General features: G+C 48.5%; 1 pseudogene; it reads right to left on the reverse strand.

The window, feature by feature from the left end:
- Nucleotides 1–15023: 15023 nt before the first annotated feature.
- Nucleotides 15024–22325, reverse strand: LOC149327746 (uncharacterized; annotated as a pseudogene).
- Between the last annotated feature and the right edge of the window lie 376 nt (nt 22326–22701).

Here is a 22701-nt window from a genome sequence, read left to right on the forward strand (position 1 = left end):
TCCCGCACAGACTTCGTGTGAGCTGGAACCTTCACCAGCAGGAACACCACACCTGTAAATAAAATGTACAAGAGTCATACATGTTTGTCTTTCGCGCGCCCTAAGAGAGATGATTTTTTTCACCCTCCTACGGTCATTTCCACGGACTGCTGTGTAACTGATGATGTAACACTGTTATGAAAATTTTACCTTGAATAGCAAAATCACTTTTGTGTGCTTCACTAATAATGCTTAAGCCAGGGTATAGTATTCTTTTAGAGTTTCACGCATTTTTTTTTCCACACTTAAGGAAACGACGCCTTCCAGCTGATTTCACCTATGCTGCCTTTCACATTCATCAACACCAAAAACAAAGAAATCGACCAACGTACTAGCATGCTAGAATTTGTTTTCTCAACTTGAGGCGTGTGCAAAAACTGAAAACAGTATGATGAAAAAAGCAACGCGAAATGCCGAATAAAAATTTCGGATTCGCAGCATGCATGCAAAAGAAATGAGAATGACGCTACACACACACGGATGTCTCGTCAGAAGCCCGACACATTCCTGGAGTTTGTTGCCCGGCTGCGCGAACATCTGTCGTGTCATCCACTCATCAATCAATCAATCACTTTATTTCAGCTTTTTTTTACAAAAACTGAGGGCAGCAAGAAAAAAGCAGTCATTACGACCGCTTGACAAGCCTCGCCACCCCTACAAAGAGGCAGTTTGGTAGCGACTATGATGGTTACTTCATACACTGGTAACAACGCAAGGTACACGGAAAGACAAGGCATGTAAATATATGCATAAAAGGAAACATTTTTTTTAAATACGTGCATAAAAAGAAACTTTTTTTTTAAATACATGCATGAAAGGAAACTTTGTTTTCATTTTTCATGGACAAGTAGTATTTCCGCACAACAGAATAAAATTTTTACACAACACTTACGGTTCAATGCAATAGAATTCTATACATGGGTACGCATACTGTGGGACCTAGTTTGCAAACACATTTCGAATAGCCGAGACAGACATGCTGAGCAACATGTCGTAAAAGGGCGTGTTCAAGTATTTGGGAAGAATGTATTTTAGTGTGGAAAAGCCATAGTTTGTTCTGCATCGTGGTAATGAATAGATGATACGCTGTCGTGTCATATACGGTGTCCGATGTGGTGTAAGTGTCACAATGCTAGAAAGAAATGTGTCGTCTTCGGGTATTATTTTTTTATAGAAGGATGCAAACCTGTAATCGAACATTCTTGTTACGGGTACCATTCTGTATTGCTGGTAGATAGGACGTGTCGGAGCATCATACGGTACATTAGCAATTACGCGAAGTATTCTTTTGTGCAGTACTAGAAGCTTCTGGATGCTAGATGCTGTGGTTTGTCCCCATACAAGGAAGCAATACGATACATAATAATAAAAGAACGTATAGTACAGATTCAGCTTAGTTTTGGCGGGTAAAATATGTTTATTCCGCGAAATTATCCCAATATATCTGGAAAGGGATAGGCACACTTTGCTTACATGAGCGTCCCACGACATAGTAGCAGTAAATACCACTCCGAGTAATGTGAAGGTTTCCACGTACTCAATGGGGGCGTTGTCGAAACAGAGTGGTGGCACACTGCCTATATGCTGCCCCTTCCGATGGAACAATAAAGCTTTAGTTATTAGTTTGTTTATTTTTAATGAGTTCAAAGATGACCAGTCAGATAATGATGACAAAACTGCATTTGCGGTGCTAGTTAGTTCTTTGATGTCAGGTGAGGACAAAAATAGACTAGTGTCGTCAGCATATATGATGTATTTAACTAAGTTACTGATGTTGCATACGTCATTAATATATATGTTGAATAGGAGCGGCCCCAGAAGGCTGCCCTGGGGCACGCCGTTTGTTATTGCTAACAAGTCCGAAGAGTAGTGATTTAAAGCAACATACTGGCGACGAGCACTGAAATACGATTGAATGAGACAGAGGGCGTGGCCACGTATACCGTAGTGGTCGAGTTTTTTAAACAGAGTTTCGTGATTCAGTGTATCGAATGCTTTGCTAAAGTCTACAAAGACGCCTAAGGTGAGGTGTTGAGCTTCGAAGTTATTTAATATGTATTCTTTTTGATCAAGCAGAGCATGCTCAGTTGATCTATGCTTTGTGAATCCATACTGACAGTTGGCTATTACACAGTGCTTCTGTAGGAAATTGTAGTAACGATTCGCTCTAGCCCCTTGGAGAAAAAAGGTAGTACAGATATTGGCCTGTAATTTCCTAGAACGTTTTTATCACCTTTTTTATAAATAACCACAACTTTGGCCACATGCATGGCAGCGGGAAAACGTCCTGTGCGAAGCGCGGTATTGTAAACATGTGTACGGCATGGCACGATCAAAGGTAGTACGTATTTTACAGGTAAACTTTGAATATTACTTGGGTCAAGACTTGTCGTGTTATTTAAACTTTTGCACACCGAGTAAACCTCAGCTTCGTCGGTTGGTTCAAGAAACATCGATTCGTTTAGCCTGTTGCCCAAAAATCTAGACATACCTGGATTGTACTGACTGCATCCAACTTCAGTGAAATATTGGTTGAAGGCATTTGCAAGGGACGGCCCAGCGATTTCCTTGCCATGCATAACTATGCTCGCGAGGTCCTGATGTTCGTTATTTCGATTTAGCAGAATATTTAGGCGTCTCCACTTTTCTTTCGGGCGGTCTGAGAGATGCGCATTAAACAAGTTATTATAGTAGGCAGTCCTAGATGATTTAATTTCGCAGTTTAAGCGGTTCCTTAGCGACTTATAAGTGGCTAACACTGCGGGGGCTCTACTTTTTATGAAAGTCGCGAAGAGCTTGTGTTTCTTTTTTACCAGTCGTACCAAGCGAGTAGTCATCCATGGCTTTCGTGCTTTTTTTTAAGGTTTTATCTCAACGATAGGGAAACACTCATTATAAATTGGGAGAAAGAGCCGAAGGAGCTCACTGTATGATTCATCGGGTGTTGTGTGCTGGAAAACAGGATTCCAGTTCACAAGTGAAATACTGTTCCTGAAATGGTCAAGGCGGCTTTGGGAAAGTAGCTGTCGACGGACTTTCAAGGCTGTCTTTGCGGAAGGTTCTTTTTGAAGACGGACGAAGATAGGAAGATGGTCGCTAATGTCTATCGCAATACGACCGGCAAATGACGCATCCTCGCGATTGGTGATTAGTAAATCCAAAGAAGAAGAAGAATGTGAGGTAACACGTGTAGGTCCGCGGATTTCATTTTGGAAGCCAGCTGTTTGTATGGTGACTAACATGCGCTCTTGCACTGAACTGCTTGTGCTCATATCTATGTTGAAATCGCCGCCGATGCACGACAAGAAGTTTTCAGAAAGAAAAGATAACTCGTGTTCGAAGCTGCCAAAAAAATTGGCTGTATTGCCATGTGGGGGACGATAAACAACGCAAAAAGCTTGACCGCCACACCTAACTGTCAGCATTTCTATGTCATCGTTACTTAAGCAGTGATCAGATAAAATGTCACAGGAATAGTTTTCTTTGATCAACATTGCTACGCCTCCGCCCCGCTTCGTAGTACGATTAAGAAAAAATGATCTGTACCCGGGAAGATGGATGACGTCAACGTCTGAGCGATACCATGTTTCTGTCAATAGAATGACATCGAAGGGACAGGTTAACCTGCATAAAAAGTATGTTAGTTGGTCAGCTTTATTTACGGCCGATTGCATATTCAAATGTATGATTTGGCAGCATTTGTCTTTGTTTTGGGAAAAATATGCGTTGAGCTGTGAAGGTGTGAAAAGTGGCGATTCCTCCATTGGCAATGTTAGAAGAGCCATTTCCACGTGGGCTGCTTTACGGCGTCCCTAATTCATCTTCGATAAGTCTGCTTGTGAGTAGATGTGAACCACCGAAGAATCGTCAGTTTGGCGGGCTAGAATAGTGCCGTTCCTCGTCCACACATGTTTCCACGAGACCTCCTTCTTTCTCGCAATCGCAGCGCCTAGAAGCCTTTTGTTGTCTGGTGTCAAGTGTTCTTTTACATAAATCGGTGGTGAAGTTGGCAAAGAACAATCTACACTGATGTCCTCATTTGTCAGACGTACTTTTTTCGCCTTTTCCAGCACTGCGTCCCTTTTTACACGGGATTTAAATTGAACAACAATGTTTGAATTATTAGGGTCACGAGTGGGCACTCGATGGCAACACGCTATGTCCGACTCAGTGATAGGTTCATGAATAGCATCTCCAAGGTTTGTAACAAGATTAAGAACATTTTCCTCGTCTTGCTTCAGGACACCTTTAATTTCAATGTTCGACCTTCGTGAATACTGTTCCGCATGATTAAGCTTTCTCTCAAGCTCCTTTGTCTGCTTTTCCAGAGCAGCACACGCCACGCTCAATTCGTTGGTTACTTGCTCCAACTTGGCGTTCTTTTCCTTTTCATTTTTTAGTTCCCTTTTTAGGTCCTCAATTTCAGCATGCGCGTGGTCAATGCTCTTAATCATCTCAGTTTGCTCATTGCGAACTATTCGGATTTCATTGCGCAGGTTTCGTTCAACAGATTCTCGTGAAGCTTTCAGTTCCTTCTTTATCTCTTCTTTCAACTTTGACAGATCGGCTCGCATTTCATCCTTTACTTTTGCCGCGTCTTTTGACATTTTCAGAACAACAGGGCACACACCAGTTGGCGCAGCGGCGACGGACAAGAAATGCAAAATTTCGATGTGTAAACGCCAAGCACTAACCTGCGGAACCGGGCAAACCGAGCGTTAGGCGTTGTTTTCCGTGCGTCGTCGCTACTGCCAGGTGATGAGGGTAGCCAGCGATAGCGGTTTTATAGCCGGGTCGCGGTACGTCACTGCTGCTGGTGATAGCAGATGCCCCTCGTCGGTGACGATTACGTCCCCTGGTGCCGGTTGTCCGGTAAAGGGCAGCGCGTCCAAGCGGAGGGAATGCCAAGGTGGATGTAGAATGGTGGCGAAGGCTGGGCCCAAAAACGGTTTAGATCGACTGCAGCACAGCCACTTTGGGCGGCCGAAACACTTATATAATGAAATTCAAAAGCACAGATAAAAATGCTACAAAACAACAAAAAGAAATGAATATTTTATTGCCACATTTATAAAATAGGCAAACTATTTCTGCAAAACATTACGCTGAATTTTGTAATTTTTTGCAACGCTCTTGTTGCACACTCGGTTGATGAGTGTGCGGTGCATTTGCAGCGCGACTTTGCAGGCCTTGTTACGGTACCCGGCCGCAGCTTACGAAGCGATTTCTTATCTCCAGCTGCCTGCTATGGCGCGCCTTGGAAAGCGTGCAAATTAAGTTCGCCGGTCTCAAAATGGCCCCTTTAAGAAGTTTTTGTCGTCCTTTCTCGTCGCTTCTCTGTCGCCGTTTGGCAAGATCTGCACCCCGCTGCACCGCTGCAGCGTTTCCTTCGGTGTACGGCCAGTGCGAAACCTTTTCCCGAGGCTTCGCGCTCATCGTTTCAAGCGCTTAGCTCTGCATTTCAAGATTAGGTTGCGGCATGTGAAGAAGCCTTGCTCCGTGGCACATTGTGACAGCATGGGTTGTACCGTGGGTGTCTTACCAAGACTACACCGCTTCCCTCTGGACTTTCGCAGGTGAGCTCTTGCCGTTGTCGTGTGCTCTAGATATGCTTTTGTCTGGCTTTCCGCGCCTATTGTAGCTGTTACTGTTTCACACGGACTTGGCTTCATGTTATCGGGATATTTTAGTAAATTGCAGGGCACGCACTTGCAGTCATAAGATGTGCAAAAGATACAAATCATTTGTCTTATTTATAGCTAGTTTCGTGCAGCCAACTCTCACCAACGTGAAATTGATACCGGGCTCTCATGAGCAACCACGTGCCCTCTACTTGCCGCATGGTCAATTTAAAACCAACTGCGCTGCCTAACAGCTCTGAGCATGACATTAATGGGTTTTGCAGCACCGTGAAGCCAATTTGAGGATCCCCTCGCAACTGACAGTATCGAAACTCAACCATGTGTATGTGCGCCGCATTGACTGTGCCTTAACTGAATTCGGCCAGCAGTAGTTATTGCCGTTCTACGTATGCATGACCGTCAATGTAGTTTTAAACTCATTTCGCTGCATCGCTCTCGTCACTCTTTGAGCATAGAAAAGCAGCTAGCCGCGTAGTATCAGGCGAGCGTAACCGCACTCTGAAGCGCGGAGGCTTGGCGCGAGCATTTTCTGGCATAGTTATAACGTACTGCATTTAAGTGAAAGGAATCTTGGCGTATTGACGTGTGGAGTATATGGTATTCATTTGGGTGCAGTTGTATAACGTGGACGCTGCGTCATGTCCAGGTGCAAAACGTGGGTGCAGTTCTGTCGCAACCTCAGCCTGGAGAAGACGCCGTGCCAGCTGCGAGACCTGAGGGTTTCTTCCAAGCACTTCGACCTGTTTCTGTATCTGCGGCCAGGATGGCTGCGTCTCAATGCTGTGCCTACTCGAGGAAGGAGTGGCTGTGTTGAATGTCCTTGCACTTCTCTTTAAAGTGCACTTCATGTATATTTTAGTTTCATTAGAATTGCTTCAAATTTCTTCGGTTAGCGACAAGAAGGAGGTCTCGAGGTTGTGCGCAGGCCCTTTGTATGGTGTAATGCTCTAGCGTTGTGCAGATTTGTTGATGCTAAAACTTGTTTTTAATATTGCCATGCAGGTGTATACATAGCTGCTATATTCTTTCAGTTGAAGAAATGAAACGTGAAGAGTAATCCCTGTGTGCTGCATGGTCAATGTGTTGATGCGCCTACTTATGTCATGTCATGTTTGCCTCAATGGAAGCTGGCGTAGCATTGTTTTCTATACTTTTCAATTTCCTGCCTGGCAACGTTCGTGGAACTTCAGGGCTTTTTCCTATCCGCACTGTGACCATTGAGATAAATAGCCAGCTTATAAAAACTACTGCTTGAGCTGCCTGTGACGCGCATTTTTTGTTGGTGTGCTTTATTACTGTATTCCTTTGGTTGCTGTAATAAACCATGAATATGAAAACCATTGCTGTACACTCTATTGCAAACTGTGCACTTGAGCCTGTGCTTTGTGCATCATACCTTGATATACTCAACAGTACTAGCACCAGTATTTTCAACAAGGTTTACACTACGAATCATGCATGCTTAGCCAGCGTCTGAAAGTGTTGCAGCCTTTCTATGCTACCTTCTTTGCCAGTCACTTTCATTGGGTTCCCAATTGCACATTAACAAGGCCATAACTAGCAGGAACTCGAGCACATTTGACTGGCAAATGTTGGTGCGCACTGAAAGGCAACCTTGAAGTGATACCGGCTCGAAAATGCGGGTTCTATAAAAAGGCCACTTTATAATTCGCGCCAAAAGATACGTATGCGTGACGTCTTTCAACGTCACTCATACGTAGGTTGCCCCGCAAAGTAGTGGCGCTGGGGTGCTCCCATGAGCCGCCATTGTTTGGACCAATGGGCGTCTATGGAGCCTTCGCTACCTTGGGAATGCTCGGTCGGCTAGAAACTGTCGATGCAAAGGGGCGGGAACGACCTGCGGAACCGGGCAAACGGAGCGTTAGGCGTTGTTTTCCGTGCGTCGTCGCTACTGCCAAGTGATGAGGTTAGCCAGCGATAGCCGTTTTATATCCGGGTCGCGGTACGTCACTGCTGCTGGTGATAGCAGACGCCCCTCGTCGGTGACGATTACGTCCCCTGGTGCCGGTTTTCCGGTAAAGGGCAGCGCGTCCAAGCGGAGGGAATGCTCGGTCGGCTAGAAACTGTCGATGCAAAGGGGCGGGAACGACCTGCGGAACCGGGCAAACGGAGCGTTAGGCGTTGTTTTCCGTGCGTCGTCGCTACTGCCAAGTGATGAGGGTAGCCAGCGATAGCGGTTTTATATCCGGGTCGCGGTACGTCACTACTGCTGGTGATAGCAGACGCCCCTCGTCGGAGACAATTACGTCCCCTGGTGCCGGCTGTCCGGTAAAGGGCAGCGCGTCCAAGCGGAGGGAATGCTCTGTCGGCTAGAAACTGTCGATGCAAAGGGGCGGGAACGACCTGCGGAACCGGGCAAACGGAGCGCTAGGCGTTGTTTTCCGTGCGTCGTCGCTACTGCCAAGTGATGAGGGTAGCCAGCGATAGCGGTTTTATATCCGGGTCGCGGTACGTCACTACTGCTGGTGATAGCAGACGCCCCTCGTCGGAGACAATTACGTCCCCTGGTGCCGGCTGTCCGGTAAAGGGCAGCGCGTCCAAGCGGAGGGAATGCTCGGTCGGCTAGAAACTGTCGATGCAAAGGGGCGGGAACGACCTGCGGAACCGGGCAAACGGAGCGTTAGGCGTTGTTTTCCGTGCGTCGTCGCTACTGCCAAGTGATGAGGTTAGCCAGCGATAGCGGTTTTATATCCGGGTCGCGGTACGTCACTGCTGCTGGTGATAGCAGACGCCCCTCGTCGGTGACGATTACGTCCCCTGGTGCCGGTTGTCCGGTAAAGGGCAGCGCGTCCAAGCGGAGGGAATGCTCGTTCGGCTAGAAACTGTCGATGCAAAGGGGCGGGAACGACCTGCGGAACCGGGCAAACGGAGCGTTAGGCGTTGTTTTCCGTGCGTCGTGGCTACTGCCAAGTGATGAGGGTAGCCAGCGATAGCGGTTTTATATCCGGGTCGCGGTACGTCACTGCTGCTGGTGATAGCAGACGCCCCTCGTCGGAGACAATTACGTCCCCTGGTGCCGGCTGTCCGGTAAAGGGCAGCGCGTCCAAGCGGAGGGAATGCTCGGTCGGCTAGAAACTGTCGATGCAAAGGGGCGGGAACGACCTGCGGAACCGGGCAAACGGAGCGTTAGGCGTTGTTTTCCGTGCGTCGTCGCTACTGCCAAGTGATGAGGTTAGCCAGCGATAGCGGTTTTATATCCGGGTCGCAGTACGTCACTGCTGCTGGTGATAGCAGACGCCCCTCGTCGGTGACGATTACGTCCCCTGGTGCCGGTTGTCCGGTAAAGGGCAGCGCGTCCAAGCGGAGGGAATGCTCGTTCGGCTAGAAACCGTCGATGCAAAGGGGCGGGAACGACCTGCGGAACCGGGCAAACGGAGCGTTAGGCGTTGTTTTCCGTGCGTCGTCGCTACTGCCAAGTGATGAGGGTAGCCAGCGATAGCGGTTTTATATCCGGGTCGCGGTACGTCACTGCTGCTGGTGATAGCAGACGCCCCTCGTCGGAGACAATTACGTCCCCTGGTGCCGGCTGTCCGGTAAAGGGCAGCGCGTCCAAGCGGAGGGAATGCTCGGTCGGCTAGAAACTGTCGATGCAAAGGGGCGGGAACGACCTGCGGAACCGGGCAAACGGAGCGTTAGGCGTTGTTTTCCGTGCGTCGTCGCTACTGCCAAGTGATGAGGGTAGCCAGCGATAGCGGTTTTATATCCGGGTCGCGGTACGTCACTGCTGCTGGTGATAGCAGACGCCCCTCGTCGGAGACAATTACGTCCCCTGGTGCCGGCTGTCCGGTAAAGGGCAGCGCGTCCAAGCGGAGGGAATGCTCTGTCGGCTAGAAACTGTCGATGCAAAGGGGCGGGAACGACCTGCGGAACCGGGCAAACGGAGCGTTAGGCGTTGTTTTCCGTGCGTCGTCGCTACTGCCAAGTGATGAGGTTAGCCAGCGATAGCGGTTTTATATCCGGGTCGCGGTACGTCACTGCTGCTGGTGATAGCAGACGCCCCTCGTCGGTGACGATTACGTCCCCTGGTGCCAATTGCCCGGTAAAGGGCAGCGCGTCCAAGCGGAGGGAATGCTCGGTCGGCTAGAAACTGTCGATGCAAAGGGGCGGGAACGACCTGCGGAACCGGGCAAACGGAGCGTTAGGCGTTGTTTTCCGTGCGTCGTCGCTACTGCCAAGTGATGAGGGTAGCCAGCGATAGCGGTTTTATATCCGGGTCGCGGTACGTCACTGCTGCTGGTGATAGCAGACGCCCCTCGTCGGAGACAATTACGTCCCCTGGTGCCGGCTGTCCGGTAAAGGGCAGCGCGTCCAAGCGGAGGGAATGCTCTGTCGGCTAGAAACTGTCGATGCAAAGGGGCGGGAACGACCTGCGGAACCGGGCAAACGGAGCGTTAGGCGTTGTTTTCCGTGCGTCGTCGCTACTGCCAAGTGATGAGGTTAGCCAGCGATAGCGGTTTTATATCCGGGTCGCGGTACGTCACTGCTGCTGGTGATAGCAGACGCCCCTCGTCAGTGACGATTACGTCCCCTGGTGCCGGTTGCCCGGTAAAGGGCAGCGCGTCCAAGCGGAGGGAATGCTCGGTCGGCTAGAAACTGTCGATGCAAAGGGGCGGGAACGACCTGCGGAACCGGGCAAACGGAGCGTTAGGCGTTGTTTTCCGTGCGTCGTCGCTACTGCCAAGTGATGAGGGTAGCCAGCGATAGCGGTTTTATATCCGGGTCGCGGTACGTCACTGCTGCTGGTGATAGCAGACGCCCCTCGTCGGAGACAATTACGTCCCCTGGTGCCGGCTGTCCGGTAAAGGGCAGCGCGTCCAAGCGGAGGGAATGCTCTGTCGGCTAGAAACTGTCGATGCAAAGGGGCGGGAACGACCTGCGGAACCGGGCAAACGGAGCGTTAGGCGTTGTTTTCCGTGCGTCGTCGCTACTGCCAAGTGATGAGGGTAGCCAGCGATAGCGGTTTTATATCCGGGTCGCGGTACGTCACTGCTGTTGGTGATAGCAGACGCCCCTCGTCGGTGACGATTACGCCCGCTGGTGCCGGTTGTCCGGTAAAGTGCAGCGCGTCCAAGCGGAGGGAATGCTCGGTCGGCTAGAAACTGTCGATGCAAAGGGGCGGGAACGACCTGCGGAACCGGGCAAACGGAGCGTTAGGCGTTGTTTCCCGTGCGTCGTCGCTGCTGCCAAGTCACGCGCGCAAAGCCCATCCGTTCTGCGACGTTTCACAGCTGGCGATCGCCCCTCAGAGCTCAACAGTTCGGCAATACTTCTCGCCGCAATGCATCCTTGCATAGCCACCACACCATATGCCCCGTCAGGTGATTGCACAGACGAGCTGTCTAGTCAGAGACAACTCGAAAGCACCGCGGTGACCTCGAAATTCGCTCACCTTTCCCACTTCTAGGGTTTAACATACGACGAATGAATGCAAGGAGCAGCAAATCGCAGCGCCGGCACCGCCATTCGAGCAATTTTCGCGCTTCACTAACCGCACGGAGGGATGATTTCTCACTGCGAGCGAAGGGTTTGCAACGGGAGAGCAATTAGCGCCCCTATGCGGATGTACGCTTAAGCCTTCACTATTAACGCTCTCAAGGGTTGCTTATTTCAGATGTGCTCTTATAACGCCATACCATTACATTGTGCAATCAAAACAAGACTTTTGTAAGCTTAGTTTTGTCTTGAAATAAATACCCGTTAAAGTGCGGCTACCTAACGCCGTATAAATCAACATTTCACTAACTCATTTGCATGATTCGGGTATCTTTCGCCGGGCGAAATGATGGCGGCGAATTTCAGCCATTTTTTGCAATGGCGGCACAACGTAAACGTGATGAAACGTCACTCTGACATCACTCCAACATGTGTGCCTATCACGTGATTTACTTGATATTGTTCCAACCAATCAGATTTTAGGAAGTTGCCATTTTTGGCGTGCAGCTATTTTCTCCAAATTGGCAAGTCGAGCGCAAGTGCTCTCGCGCGGACCACTTGTAGCTTTTTTTCCCTTCACAATCACATATATGTACCAGCCGGGCACCAAGAATAGCGCTACGAAAATGCATTTTCAATGCCACGTTAAATCGACGTCACCGCGAAAAGTGCTCGTTTAACCGACCCTGATTGACACGCCCATTGACGGCGATTGACACTTCTGACAGCCAATCAGAGAGGCAATATGGCGCCGACAGGCGAATGTGAATATCGAGAATCGGGCCCCAGAACTGGCAGTGGTGGATGCGGTGATGCGGTGTGCTCGGCTGAGGATCCGGTCGCACAATTCTTTGCGGCATCAGGACGCCAAGGGAATTGTGGCATATCCAGCCATAGCGGTGCCGGCGTGACAGGAGACAGCTGGCCTAAGAATGATAACAGCAGCACCTGGAAGAACATCGGCGCTGAGCGTGACATCGTAACTGCGGTGCCGTGGCCCCAATTATATCATTAGCATAGATTTAAAAAAATAATCGGTCCCTGTACGCTTCTTGAAACACTCCGGACGAAACCGGCAATACATTGGAAGCACGGCCATTAACGTCCACGAACTGATTGCGGTTGGAAAGTTACGCTCTTAACAAGTTTATGATAAATGTAGGAAGACCAAGATTAGTAAGTGTTTCGGGAAGTTTGCCGTAATATCCTCTTTACACGGGCAGCCTAACTATAGTTAAGCTTAACTGCTGTTAGAGGGCTTAACCATAGTTAACGCAAACCACAGTTACCCGTGCTTACACGCAATTTGGGCATGTCGGTTAGAGTGACGGAAACCGTCATGTGAATACCACCTTTGTGAATTTATGATTTCACTTAAAGCGGTGTATTATCAATCAAGATTACTTTAAAAAGATGATATGATCGAAAAAACGGTTGTTTCTCGTTCTTCTATCTGCGGGGCAGTTTTTTTCCTGCGCATGTGGCGGACATTAGAGTAAAGCTGGAAAGGAGTCTACACACAATGATCGTAGTTGACTTTACAGTCAACATAATAGCCATATCTAGCCTCTACTGTCCCAACGGGAGCCGCCATATCGCTCGTTCCGTTGTGCCTCATTTTTGACTGTGTTCGCAACGCTTGTGCGTCGTTGGTGCAGTCAAGTGCGGCGCTTCATTACCTCTTCACTTTCGTGACACAATTGTGCGATATCGTGTCCTGTGCTCTTCAGTGTGTGATTATTTTCATATGTCGAGTGCCAGACGTGTGGTCGAAAATGCGTTTGGACGTGTGAAAGCACGCTTCAGAATCTTGCAGAAGGGTCTGGAGTGCAACATACACAATGTGAACACTGTGATCCGCGCTGCTTGTGTGCTGCACAATATCTGTGAGCAGCTCAATGATCAGTGTGATGCAGGCTGGCTTGGTGCAGTGCAAAGTGCAGATGAGAGGCGTCCTCAGCCAGTGTGCACAAGTAGCCGAGTAGAGCCGTCAGGGGTAGCTATACGGAATGCTCTGGCAAAGCATCTTTCAGGCAACTGAAACATCTTGCATGATCCGTGTTCCTTGCCTTTTTTACTAATAGATGACTCAGTGTATTGAGCAACTAAAACCTTGGGCTAATTGAGGTTCAGTTTTGTTCAGATGAATTAATAGGTGGTTCAGCTGTGTAGCAGCCAGAGAGATGGCACGATGTAACAGGAGCTAGCTCTGTGTATATAATGAGAATGAGAGGAAATGGTAACTGTAGGTTGGCACAGAAGGCGTTTTGCCCGAGGTTGCTTTGCTTTCACTGCAGCAAAGCTGATGCATTGCTGGTATAGCTGGTGCCATTTATGAGGACTTCATTTAGAGGTTTGAGTTTCTTCTACTGCACCCATTCTGCCACTGCTCTCTTCTCACAGGAATTCCAAGAATACCAACCTACCTTTCTTTTAACCATTTCAACCGCTTGTCTCTCGTGCTGAGCTGCCATTTGCATCTCTTTGTAGGTGTCTCTTTTATTGTGTTGTATTTCATTTTATTCTGGAGGCATATGCATGCCTGTGGTAATGAGCTTTTCCTCAAATTAATCTTAAGCTTCATGACGGGATGTGATACTATGGTGGGTATACGCTGCTTGCATACTTCTATTCAGACGATGACATTGTCTGCATATGCCATGAAGTGTACATCTTCGTGGTGGGCAAGACAGTGCTTTAACCTGTTCACGATTACATTAACACCAATATGTGGAAAACTCTATTGTCAAGCCTGTACTGTCTTTTTTTTTCAAATCTCGGACGCTGCATGAGAGTCTGCTCACTCTCATTCTAAAATAGAGCCTTATTGCATGGTGGTCATTTTGTCCTTCCTTTGAGTTGCTGTAATGGTTCCCTCTTTCCTCAAGCAGTTACGGTGACAAATGTTAGTGCAACCAGTGGCGACAGAGTGCGTGTGTGTATTGTGCAGCAGGGGATGGAGGGACTATCTGGGATACATAGTCATTGTGCCATTGGAATTAAGCCCTTGTAACACCATGTCTGCAACAATATGTTTGTAGTCCTGTATTTTTAGTTTGGCCACCGGTAAAACACAGTGTGAAAGTTTTATGCTGCGCACGTCAACCATTATGTACCATTGATAGGGAGATTTTGGTTGTTGTGTTGCTTCGTCATTATTTATTGTTGCGAATGATTCTCCTAATGAACAGTACTGCCCGGGAACCAAATAATCCATTAAAATTGATGCACGACTCTATACCCCTTGCTGTTACCTAGCATTTCAGGAATGCTAGGAGCCTCATTATGGCATCATTTGCACAAATTTATTCCAGTAGAATTTCATCTGCCTCCAAGTTCAGATTTGTTTCCTTTATTAATGGTTCAGACAACACATGCGTAATTATTTCCCCATAAGAATAATTCTCATGTGCTTCTGCATTAAGTCATGAACACAGGCTCTGGTAACCAAGCATCAATAAATCCAGTTCAATGTGTCAACATTCATGGCTTTTAAAATGACTGCTGCTAAAAAACAAGACATTGAAGAAAGTGTAGTGGAATATGTTTGCAATGAACTACTTGTAAGCAACGTATATCAGACATGTACAGTTTTATGTCAGAACTAATTTTTTACTTTTAAGTCCCCTAATCTCAGCTGGAACACTCACTTGCCATAAAGGAAACGCATATAACTACAAACCAAATGAAAGCCTTGTAGCGAGATTACTTGGTTCAGAGGCTGCTGCTTTGCCAGGATGAGGCAGGTGGAATGATACTCGGAGGTTAACTGTTTTAAGCCAGAGGTTTGGGTGAGTGGGTCATATGTAAGGATGAAATGCAGCACAAAGCAAAGGAAGGACAAGAAAGAACTTGACGAAGCATACTGCTGACTGTTAAGCTCATCTTTTACACCTGTGACAAAATATAGTTTGAGAAGGGGAACACTACTAGAGAATAATTTGTTTACACAGAGCTCACATACCTTACTAATATCCCAAAAAACTTTCTTTCGAAAGCATGAAAATCTATCATTTGTACAGTTAGGCTCACGTTAAGCTGTAAAAAGCTGCGGTTTGTACCAACCACTAGCCCTTCTTGCGACAAACAGTCCTTCACCTACACACTACTTTCGCTGACAAACCTGTTAAATCATGCAGATCTCAATCCTTCCAGTAAATAAACAATTTGCTGGTACACAATAATGAAAAGCTGGTTTGCGCTCCCATTTTTATAGGTTAAGTTTCACATTTTATTGTATTCATTGTTGTTGAGTATTGCTATTTTTTTGCTGATTCACTGTCATTGTGCTATTTCATTTTGTAATTTTGTAGCATGATCTGTGCATTGTCTGTTGCTCTCTATTGCTTGCTGTGTATTTCTTCGCAATATTTGTGTATTACTGGCCTATATGCTCCTGTTTTACCAGTTCAAAAAGCTTTTAGTCTCGCACTCACAGTTTTTGAAAGTGCAGTGTGATAGATACTATTGCATTTTCTGTTTGTTGAGCAAAAGTAAACTTTCTCTGTGCATTTTCATGTCAGTACTATTTTGCTATCATTAATATCCCCCAGAGTCTCCCCGCACGCTATCACTTACCCTAAAGACAGCCCATTTGGTTGGAAGAAAGATGAACGCCCCTTGCAAATGATGATCAGTGAATAGGCAACAGCAGGAAGTTCACTGTGGAAAGGTATGTGGAGCGATACCCTAGGAGCAACAGCAGTATTTCTTGCCACAACCTTATTCGTTCATTGCACCCACACCTACATTCTTCTGTAGTGTACACACACCCATTGTCAATACGTATACTGCACACTGCTGTGGTAGTCAACCCCCACAGTAATTTGCTGCTTAAACCACAGTATAAAATTCCAGACGTAAAAGAGCTTTGTTCATATCATCACATGCTGCTAAATACCTTTGCATCGGTCTGCATTGTCGAAACGCCTCCTCTTTGGAGTATCAGAAACTGATTCCATTGCCTCTTAAGCCGTGCTAGGGTGAGGTGCACGTGACAGTCCAGTGAAAAATATGGCAGCACCCAGGAAGCCCTCAAAAGAATACATCACAAACTGCAATCCAACAAGCACTTGTGATCACTCTTTATTTTGTGACTGACTGCTTCCTCTCTCAAGGAATCTTTCTAGAAGCCTGACCATGCTTGCGTTAATGTCGTTCGCTTCTCCTTGAAGGCGGACCATGTTGTGCGCATTTTATGGGCTTTTCGTTCGGCCCGTGCTGCTTCCTCTGCTTCTGTTTTGTGAAGGGCAATCAGCTGCTGCACAGTGGTTGCCGGTCTTTTGTGGCGACTCATTTGAGTTTTGGGTCTGCTACCATTTGTCCCAGCAGTACCCGCACTGCTTCCTCCACCGCCATTGCTGCCACTTGCAATTGCCAGTGCATGTACCACAGGAGTGGTGCTGCAGCTGGCGGAACTGGCAGCATTTTGCAGGTGGTCCTCTCTGCTTGCTTCTGGAAACCCGTCCTCCCACGACATCACCACTTCTGCACCGTCAGGTGTCTCATTGACGACTGGCAGCTGCACATGACACAACACAGAAAACAGCATGCTTTTAAGATTTGAAAGGAGAGGTTAAAGGCATCCTAAAGAAATGCACTCACCAGCTGCCACAGTATATTGAGAAAAACAGAAGCTATTGACGGCCACGGTGAGGTGGGCATTTCAGCATGGCACTGAGGTTGAAGAGGTCTTTTTTTGGTCTATGAAGAAAGGAAATGGCGCAGTAAATGTCGCACATATTGGTTTACACCTTAACTGAAAGGAGGGAGTGAAAGAAAAAAGGAGGAAAGAGGTGCCATAGTGGAGAGCTCAAATAATTTCGACCACCTGGGTATCTTTAACGCGCACTGACGTCGCACAGCACACGAGGGCCTTTTGCGTTTTGCCTCCATCGAAACGCGGCCGTGTCTGTACATGGTTTCAAGAGGCAAGAGCCATTTTTGCTCTGCTTTGCCGATGCTCATGGTTGTGGGAGTGGTTTACTCTGCACAACTCCCAAATGTGCTCTTTACTGTCTGCCACTGGCCAGCCTGTCGTAAATCGAAGTACACAGTGCACTGAGAAATGGGTAGTGATGGAATTGTGCAGTGATTTCATGAACTGATAGGCAATGTTACAAATAGCAAGTTACCTCCATATTTTCCTCAACTCGCCCATCATCGTTGATGGGCAGGCACCCAAGAAAACTGTGGAGCTGCCAGTAGAACAACCATGGCACACCGGGTGAGCCTGTAGCAGTGCCCGTCCGTCTCAGCTGCCTGAAAAATGGAAATCATTTGAATAAATAATTGTACTGCTTAAATAAAAGACATTGAAGATTGCAATCCGAGCAGTTCGCAGTCTCAGCAGTTATCTTAAGTGCATTAAAGGCCACTGTGCATTCAGCACTGCGAGACTAATATTTCACAATTATGTGCCTAACCAGCAGGCACATGTGCTGGTGAAATTAGTGCAGTTTAAATTTACGATGTTGCTTTAATCCTACTGGTTGCAGTTTTGAAAGTGAAGCCGCAACTGTCGTATTATGGTTCTGCTAATGGCATTCAAGTATCTGTGAGGCAGTGCAGAGTGGAACGCGGAAAAGTTATATGAAAGAAATAAATAAATCTGCTCAGTTACTGCCATAGCAGGAGGCCTGAAACGCTGACACGTGCGTGCAATGCCGACGCGTACCGAAGATGAAATACCGACGCTGATGGCGATGCAGATCGTAGACAATAACAACACAAACGGAGGATGAAGTTGTCATGCAGTTCGATGCACGCGTGCACGAGCGAAGTCAAATTAGAACGACTATACGCGGAGTGACGTGTTTGCTGCCTCTGTCATGTGTCCTTACTCTCGAAAACTTTACGACCTTTATAACATATCTGCAAGATCGTATCGGACACCAGTAATCGCTAGCGACATGTGCTACTGCTGCACATGGGGGGGCTATAGCTCAGTTGCACCTGAGTTCTTCAATAGCTTGTTGCACTGAGTAAACAACACGAAGAAAGCGATATTGCACGAGTATTATTCGCTTAAGATCGCACTTACCGGTATTTCTTGTTGAGGTTGTCCATCTTCATCTTGACTTGCTTGGCAGTGTATGGGCCTTCGCCCGGCGCAAGCCCGGCGTTTTGCGCGTCCGCGATCGCTGCGTATATTCGCGCGTTGCGCGTGTTGCCTCGCAGCGCAGGGAGATGGTGTAAGGAGATAGCGCCACCCAGCGGCGTTCGTGAGGAAAAGAAGAAAAAGCACGAGGAGCGCGTGCGGAGGGGAACGCGGGGCAAGTCGAACAGGATTACGTGGCAGAGAAGAGAAGAGCGCGGTGGACAACGGACGTGGACGAGTTCTGCTGGCTCCCCGAGTTCCGGGCTTGGGCCTTAGCCGCAGACGTCCGGGCCACCAGACCTGGACATCCATCGTCGAGAGCCTCAACCACCAGGCCCAGGCGCCACTCTTCTCCGTCCATCCGTCAGCTGCTCCACACAGGCCGCCTCTGGCGCCTACGTGACCTTTTTCCGGGATACCAGACCTGGGAACCGTGCCGGGAGCCCACGAACGCTGCCGCTGCGGTAGCCTTGCATCGGCGTTTGGAACGCCAAGAGACTCCTTGACTACCCGACACGCAGCCAGTCCTCGTCGCTCGTTGCTCAAATAAGACAAGTAGTGTGAACTTTCCTCTTTGACTCTTTTTCCTGCATTTATCATAAGCACTTTGTTCTGTTCCCCCGTGTGTTTTTTCCCGTGTATTGTTGCGTTGTTCTCTTGTTCCTTTCCTTTCTTCTCGCTCATATTGTAATTGGTTTCCTTTCCGTTAAAAGCCGCCTCGTTTATTGTTTGTACTTTTGTGTTTCTTTAAAATAAGACCTGCAATCTCACAGGATCCTCACAAATTTGGCGTCCACTACGACAGGACGAGGTCGGTTTTTATTTATTTGCCTGTTGTGTTAATTTAGGAACAATATGAGCGCTTCAGATTTGGTTGCTTTAGGCGAGCGCATGGGCTTGTGCGGCGCGGAGTTACGAGCGTGGGTGGAGGACGAGCTTCGTAAGGCACGGGAAGAGAGAGCCGCAGAGCGTGAAGCTACGAAGCAGAAATTAGAGTTAGAGCGTGAAGCTACGAAGCAAAAATTGGAATTAGAGGCACGGAATGTAGAGGCTGAGCGAGAGGCTGCGAAGGAACGCTTGGAGTTAGAGGCGCGGAACTTGCAGCTACAAATAAGGCTCATGGAGGGTGGCGCAAATCTTCCGAGTGACCGTGGAGAGCGTAGCGTCTCATCGACCAGATCCATTAACCCGCACAGCCTCATACCACAGTTCAATGAAGCGCGGGATGACCTCGATGCCTACTTAAAGAGGTTTGAGCATGTGGCCACGGGGCAGGGTTGGCCAAAAGAAAAGTGGGCAACGGCGTTGAGCTTGTGCCTTGGCGGCGAAGCACTTAGGGTCTTCGGTCGGCTCTCGCCTGAGGATTCTGTGGATTATGACAAAGCGAAGCTTGCCTTGCTTCAGAGGTTTAGGTTCACCGCGGAAGGTTACCGAGAGAAGTTTCGCCAGAGCAAGCCCCAGGATGGAGAAACGGCCTCGCAATATGCTGCCAGGTTGTTTAGCTTCTTTGACCGTTGGGTCGAGATGCGGGGTGAAGGCCGCACTTTTGAGGTGGTTCGCGAGATGGTTGTGAGCGAACAATTTCTGAACAACTGTCATTCTCGTTTAGCCCTTTTCTTACGTGAGCGGGAGGGCAAGACAGTTGCCAAGCTGGCGGAGGCTGCCGATCATTTTCTTGAAGCGCAGCGGCAAAATAACTTGTTGTTCTTCAAAGAACAGGGGGAGCATACGATGAATAAAGCCAAGGACGAGGTTTCAGGTCCACAGTCTCGCCTTCGGTGTTTTCTTTGTGACAAGACTGGGCACAAGGCGTCGGATTGTCGGACGAAGCCGAAGCAATTGTATTGCACCTGGTGCCGCGAGGTAGGACATGATGCCCAGTCGTGCAAAGCTAAGAGGCCAGGAGACCGTGAGGAGTCCTCCTGTTGCATGACACCTCGATACTCACATCCCGATAACCCTGCAGAGGTAACGCGCGTAGAGGGCCAGTTGGGGGAGATGGTCTGTCCTTCCAACCCGGTGGAAGTTGCTATGCCAGTGGGGCACGGCGAGGTGTTCGGCCAGCCTGGTTCGGTTTTACGGGATACGGGCAGCACCGGCATTGTTGTGCGTGAGTCCCTTGTACCGCCAGCAGCACTAACAGGGAAAAAGGCTACATTATTCTTGGCCAATGGGACTCGTGTAGAAGTTCCGGAAGCGGAGGTGGTGATTTCTTCTCCATACTTCTCGGGTAAGGCCATCGCGCGCTGCTTGTCTACACCCTTGTACGACATTATAATAGGCAATGTCCCCGGGGCTAAACCTCCATTCCCGGTTGACCCGCCAGTTCTCACTGATCAGGCAGTTTCCCTTGCCATGACGGGTGCGGTCGATGTTCCTTCCCTTATGGTGACAGCAAAGGTTTCAGAGAGTAGTAAAAGCCCCACTCTGAACACACTCCACTTGTCACGGCCGGAGTTTCGCCTCAAACAGGAAGAAGACCCGACCTTAGAGGTGTGTCGCAGGAAGTTGGGGCAAATATTTCATGGCAAGGGACAGACCGCCCACTCCTTTGATACTGATGACGGTGTTCTCTTCCGGACATACCAAGTGTGTCCCGGCCAGGTCGTTGAGCAAGCGGTGGTACCGAAGGGCTTACGCACGCAAGTTCTGAAGTTGGCGCATAAGAGTGCATTATCCGGCCATCATGGAATACGGCAAACAATAGCTAGGGTGCTCAGTGAGTTTTACTGGCCCGGTGTACAGGCTGACATTAAGAGTTATGTCAGATCGTGTGATATGTGTCAGCAGACTGTGTCGAAGGCAAGGGAGAACAGAGTGTATAACATCGTAGGACGGGAACATGTAAAATCATGGTGGAAACCGAGGTCGGTTTGGAGAAAACGGTTTCACAAAGGAAAACGGAAGTACTAGCCGAAAAAGTTCTCGCGACGGTGATGTGATTTGATGTGAACAATGGAATACGGAAGAATGTAGCCCATACCTATTGTTGGAATTGTTTTTGTTTGTTCATGTTTGTGTTTGAGTGTCGGCTATCTATTTTTTATGCTTTCCGTGCTTCTTCGCCCTCTATGGACGCTTTACGTTGACTTTCCATGTGCTCTCTGTGCTGTGTGTGCGAAGGTCTGTGAACGCTTCGAACATTGACGACCGTCGTATTGTGTGTGGTGTGTAGTGTGCGCGCTGTGGTGCGGTGTTCTGTGTTGCGATCGTCGAACGCGTCTGGTGTCGCTCTCCTGAAGTTGAGTTCTTTCCCTTGGAAAAAACTTCCGAAGAGGGGGCCTTCTGTAAGGAGATAGCGCCACCCAGCGGCGTTCGTGAGGAAAAGAAGAAAAAGCACGAGGAGCGCGTGCGGAGGGGAACGCGGGGCAAGTCGAACAGGATTACGTGGCAGAGAAGAGAAGAGCGCGGTGGACAACGGACGTGGACGAGTTCTGCTGGCTCCCCGAGTTCCGGGCTTGGGCCTTAGCCGCAGACGTCCGGGCCACCAGACCTGGACATCCATCGTCGAGAGCCTCAACCACCAGGCCCAGGCGCCACTCTTCTCCGTCCATCCGTCAGCTGCTCCACACAGGCCGCCTCTGGCGCCTACGTGACCTTTTTCCGGGATACCAGACCTGGGAACCGTGCCGGGAGCCCACGAACGCTGCCGCTGCGGTAGCCTTGCATCGGCGTTTGGAACGCCAAGAGACTCCTTGACTACCCGACACGCAGCCAGTCCTCGTCGCTCGTTGCTCAAATAAGACAAGTAGTGTGAACTTTCCTCTTTGACTCTTTTTCCTGCATTTATCATAAGCACTTTGTTCTGTTCCCCCGTGTGTTTTTTCCCGTGTATTGTTGCGTTGTTCTCTTGTTCCTTTCCTTTCTTCTCGCTCATATTGTAATTGGTTTCCTTTCCGTTAAAAGCCGCCTCGTTTAATGTTTGTACTTTTGTGTTTCTTTAAAATAAGACCTGCAATCTCACAGGATCCTCACAGATGGTCCTCCCAGATGCGTATCGAGGCCGTTGTTGTTGCATCAGGCCAGTTGACACGCCTCTGGGAGGACGACTCGCTTGACATCGGCGTTTCTGCTGCCGCGGGCGCCGCCATCTTGTCGCAAACAGTAGTTCGCCGCAAACAGTAGTTAGCCAGCCCGGCTACGTTAACTGCAGTTAGTGGCGTAACTATGGTTTGGCTTGTCGTGTGAGCACGGCTAACAATAGTTACGGAGAACCGTAGTTACCTTAACTGTAGTTAAGGGCGCCGGTGTAAATACAGTATAAGGAACGTGATCAAACTCTTTGCTGAATTCAAGGAAGATAAGATCAGCCTGCCTTACAAGAATCAAGTGGTAGATCGATTACGTGAACAGTCGTTAAAAGTTGCATACATGTCGACAAACCCTTACAGAAAGCATGTTTAAATGGAGAGAGCAAATTGTTGGTACTCTAGTAACACTTGTTGCTGGGCTAGTCGATGAACAGTT

This window comes from Amblyomma mixtum, chromosome 10 (genome assembly GCF_055824585.1).
Source record: "Amblyomma mixtum isolate Tamu chromosome 10, ASM5582458v1, whole genome shotgun sequence".
Classification (NCBI taxonomy): Eukaryota; Metazoa; Arthropoda; class Arachnida; order Ixodida; family Ixodidae; genus Amblyomma; species Amblyomma mixtum.